Here is a 4,809-nt window from a genome sequence, read left to right as displayed (position 1 = left end):
CTTTCCATAGGCCTACTGCCCATGTTGGCCCATTAGGCTTACTACCTCTTTCCTTGGACTTCCCCGGTTCACTTACTTCATCTTTACCTCTTATTCTTCCCATGGGCTTGCTGGTTGTTATTCTTGCCATATTGGCTCATTGGGCTTGCTACCTCTTTTCATGGGTTTCTTAAGCCCACTTACTTTATCTTTACCTTTTATTCTTCCCATGGACCTACTGGCTATTATTCTTGCCATGTTGGCCCATTGGGCTTACTACCTCTTTTCCTAGGCTTCCTCAATTCATTTACTTCATCTTTACCTTTTGTCCTTCCCATGTTCTTGCTAGCTGTTATTCTTGCCATATTGGTCCATTGGGTTCACTAACTTGCTTTTACCATTCATATCTCTTTTTTCTTTCCATTTCCCTTATTGTTGGGATTCTTCTACTATTGGGCCTTCCATAAAAATAAAAAAAAATAAAAAAAATAAAAAAAAATGGGCATCAACATTCAACCCCTTGAGCATATGTATTTCCCCTACAATTCATGTGTGAACATTTATACAATTTTTCTTTCGCGGGCTTTTTAAATAGTAGACCCATGGAATGGAAATTTCTGCCCGACCCGCGAGTACCCGACCTAGCCTAATGGGTTAAGTTTTACCTGGCTCGATAAAGAATAGGGTGGGGTTTGGGTTTTAAAAAAAAAAAACCCGAAGCTGGTTCGGATTTTGGTAAAAACCCGGCCCGAACTCGGACCTGACCCGACCTGTTTAGAATAAAAACAAAATTACAAAAAAAACCAATATATGCAAAACTTAAAACCTAACCTTTACCTCTCTTATTCTCACTCCAGCCTCATGCCAGTCGCTCTCCCCCCTTCACCCTCACACACTCTTACTCTCATCCTTGCATGACCATCGTCGGCCATAGCCCCATTCGTTCCCATGCCTCACTGCCTCAGCCTGGCCGCCTCGCTCCCCCCATGCGTCTCCACCGAACCACCTCGTTCTTTTTTTCTTTTCTTTTTTGGGGTTCATTTCGTCTCACTCATGTGAGTTATTTGTGTTTGTGTTAGGATTTGTGTTTGTGATTTTGTAAGGGAAAATCATAAATCTGAAATTTTTGTGTTTGTGTTTGTGTTTGGGAAAATTATTAATCTAAATTGTGTTTGTGTTTGTGATTTTGAAAGGGAAAATTATAAATATGAAATTTTTGGGTTTGTGTTAGGATTTGTGTTTGTTTTTGTGATTTTGAAAGAAAAAATCATAAATCTTTGGTCATTGTTCATCCATAATTTCCTAGGGGGTCTTTTTATTTTTCAATTTCATTCTTTGATTTTCTCTACCGATCCTCAAATCTTTATTATTTTTCAACAATTTTTGTATGTGGGTATTTCAGTCTTTGATTTCTTTGATTTTCTCTACCTAAGTATACTCCTGTTAGTATAAAAAAAAAAAAAATGTTTGCCAAGATTCAAGCCTTGAATTTGGGCAAACACATTCTCAAAAATAAAGAATCTAGCAAACACATTTTCAAAAATAAAGAATTTGAGCAAACATTTTTTTTTGGATTCGGCCATGATTTGGGCCCAAATCGTGGCATGGCTGGCGGGGCCCATGGGTGCCTGACGGGCTGGGTTTGGGGCTAAGAAAAAAATCCGTTTATTAAATAGGTCAGGTTCGAGTTTCCGGGGCAGACTTGCGGGTCGGGTTCGGGTATAAAAAAAAACCGCCCCAAACCCGACCCGTTGCCATTCCTAGTAGATCCCACATTTCTTCCTTTTCTGCTATGAACAGGCTTGTCTAAAACACAACCTCCGCTTCATTTAATGCGATGCTTCTTTTGATGGCTGGCCTGTCGCTTCCCTTCATAGCGTTTTTATTTGTCTCAAACTTTTCATTTTCTTTTTCTCACACTTTCCTCAACTCTCTTACAATCTTTTTTTTCTCTCTTACCCCCTTCGCCATCTCACCTTCCCCAAATTTCTCTATCCATTACCTTTATCACATAATCCGTCCACCATGTCGCTGGCTAAGGGTGAGAGTTCTTCCCACCGTAAAGGAAAAGAGGTTGTTGTTGACGATCTGCTGTCCTGCGCAGGGCCTGTTAGAGGCCCCTCTTGATAATGGTGTGGTTCGTGCGGAGCTTCGGGTGCTCTCTCTCTCGGTGGAGGAAGGTAGGTCTACCTTTAGAGGTGTGGTAGGAATCTTGGCCAAATTTTAGGTGATTACCAAAGGTAAGTGAAGTCGCCACCAATCATTGGGTTTTTCTAAGGTGTGATTGATAACCTGTTTTTAGTTGATTTTATTACCGATCCTAGGCTAAGAAAAAGGGCATATTTCCTAATCTAACGTGGATGGCAAAAAATCTTGATTCTTGAGTCTGGAAGTTTGGTTACGCGTGGGGAAGGTGTTAGGCACCCCACAACACCTATCTAAGGATAGTCCTTTATTTTGATAAAACCTTAATTTTCGGGGATTGGTAGTAAAAAACATGATTTTGGCATTGGCTTTCGGAGCTTTGCATGCACGGGGGGCTTTGAGGTTTTGTTTGTGAATGGGTGTGGTCCTAATCTACGCTTTCCTAAGGCATTCGGGCAAAGTACCATATGTCCACAGCGAAAATCCAGCAACATGTCACCTTACTTTCGCGGCGAAATTAGGCATCGCTTTGCCTTAGGGGACATGGACTATGACAATCACACTGGAAGGGGGGAGCAGGTATATATATATACATACATCATGCATAATGCAAGCACATAGAGCAGGAAAGTAAATGCCTACATCCCTAGAGCATGGCCCAAAATATAGGTGCAGGAAAGTAAATAGGGGTCGCTATACTCTAGATATGAGGACGAATGGTACACGGCATGATATACCTAATACAACCTATCTAAGAGATAAAGCAGGGAGGGAGGAAGGAAATGGGGGTTTAAAAGAGTACATAACCAAATGGGAGAGGCTAGACCCATAAACCTACTGAACATAGCCGCTTGGCTCATATTTACATGCTTGCATCCGTGCCCTTTTCGCTTGCGCCTGGGAGACCATGCGGGCTCCATGCGTCCTCGCTTCATGTGTGTACATGCAAATGCAAAGACAAGAAACCAGCAGACAAGAAATGAAAAGAAAAGATGTAAAGAGCATATGAAAGAGGCATAAAGTAGATAAGCATGATAGACATGGCAAGCAAAGAAACAAGAAAGCAAACAAATAAGCGAGAAGGCAAACAAGCAAGAAAGCAAACAAAAGGTGGTGTTCATGAGGGACAAATATAGGTTTGGATCGAATGTCTATAACTTCATTGTGTTGAAGCATGGACAACACACTAGCAAGCAAGACTCATGCATGGACATGTGAGCAAGCGTGTAAAGATGCATAAAAATTCAATAGGTGGCACAAACAAGCATGGTAAGCATAGCATCGCGCGGAGCAAAAAAGGGAAGGGTAAGCACGGAGCAACCTAGCATCTGGAGATGCCTCCCAAATGGTTACATCCGAATAAGGCCTCACGGGCGTCGGATGTAACCAAACAAGATCAAGCCCGCGGAGGGCGTTAAGCATGGCAAAGCCTAGAACAAGAGAGGCTAGAACAAGCATAAAGAATAGAAGCAAGCAAGCATAGACATGCAAATAGGATGATCCAAACCCTTTGATATGGCCCTTGGTGTATGGACGATGACAAACACCATAGGGTCTAGATTGGGTCCTAACCATTAGGCCAAAATACAAGAAAATGTGGCAAAAGAAACAAAAGGGCTACAATAGCACATGGTATGACAAACAAGTCTAGGCCTAAGCACATAAACATAGCGTGAAGCATGCACGCACATAGATGATGGCATAAAGCATGTAGAGAACATCGATCTAAGCATGTAAACACACCAATCTATACATACAAGCATGGAAATTCGTATGTAAGCATGTGGATATACATCTAAGCATGTAGATATAGACATAAAGGCATTGAAGAATGCAAACCCAAGCATACAAGCATGTGACCGGCATGGACATAGGCATAGGAGCATAGAACATGCATACAAACATTTAGATCTAAGCAAGGCATAGCCAAAGACATAATATCAAGTATGTGAGCATGTAGATCTAAACAACAATACAAGGAAAAGATAGATCTAGCATGAAAACACGGCATATAGCATGAAAACATGTAGATCTAAACATATAAGAATGGAAGGTTGTAGATCTAAGCATGTGAAAAAAGAATCCAAACACATAAACATGTGAAGACAAGGATCTAAGCATATAGACATGTGAACATTGGCATAAACACATGGGTCTAGACATGTGAGCATGGCATAAAACATAAAAGCAAGCATAGGGACCCATAAATCTAGGCACAAGCATGGAGATAGGCATAAAGACTAACATAGAACATGTAAATCAAGCCATAAACATGGAAAGCATGGAAACTTGTAGATCCAGACGCAAGCACCACATGGAAAAGGTAGATCCAAGCATAAAACATGGCATAAGGCATAAAATTCCATTTAAGCCAAAAGCACAAATAAAACAAGAAACATGCTAAAGAAAGCAATAAATCATGTTATTCAAGCAAAAAGAAATGATAAAAAGCTTGATGAAGCTTTTTAGGAAAAGGGGTATGGATTGTAGCCAAAAAGCTACATCCATACCCCTATACCTCAAATCCAAGGAATAGAACCTAGGAGAGGAAGATGGAGGGTATGAACACTACCTTATATTTTTGGAGAAGAGAGAAGAATCAAGAAACTTTTATGTGTTTTTGTGTTTTTTGGGAGAGAAATATGGTGAGAAAAGAGAAAATAATGCCTAGAAAGATCCAAAACA

General features: G+C 40.6%; 1 long non-coding RNA gene across 1 annotated transcript; it reads right to left on the bottom strand.

The window, feature by feature from the left end:
* Positions 1-2,831: 2,831 nt before the first annotated feature.
* On the bottom strand, positions 2,832-4,809 carry LOC142605371 (uncharacterized). Its single transcript, XR_012839019.1, has 2 exons — positions 4,697-4,809; positions 2,832-3,053 (listed from the first exon to the last, which is right to left on the bottom strand). It is a non-coding gene; the product is annotated as an uncharacterized LOC142605371 (long non-coding RNA).

The sequence above is a fragment of the Castanea sativa genome, chromosome 7 (genome assembly GCF_040712315.1).
Source record: "Castanea sativa cultivar Marrone di Chiusa Pesio chromosome 7, ASM4071231v1".
NCBI lineage: Eukaryota > Viridiplantae > Streptophyta > Magnoliopsida > Fagales > Fagaceae > Castanea > Castanea sativa.
The sequence above is the reverse complement of the archived record's forward strand: the minus strand, read 5'-3'. Positions and strand labels throughout refer to the sequence as shown.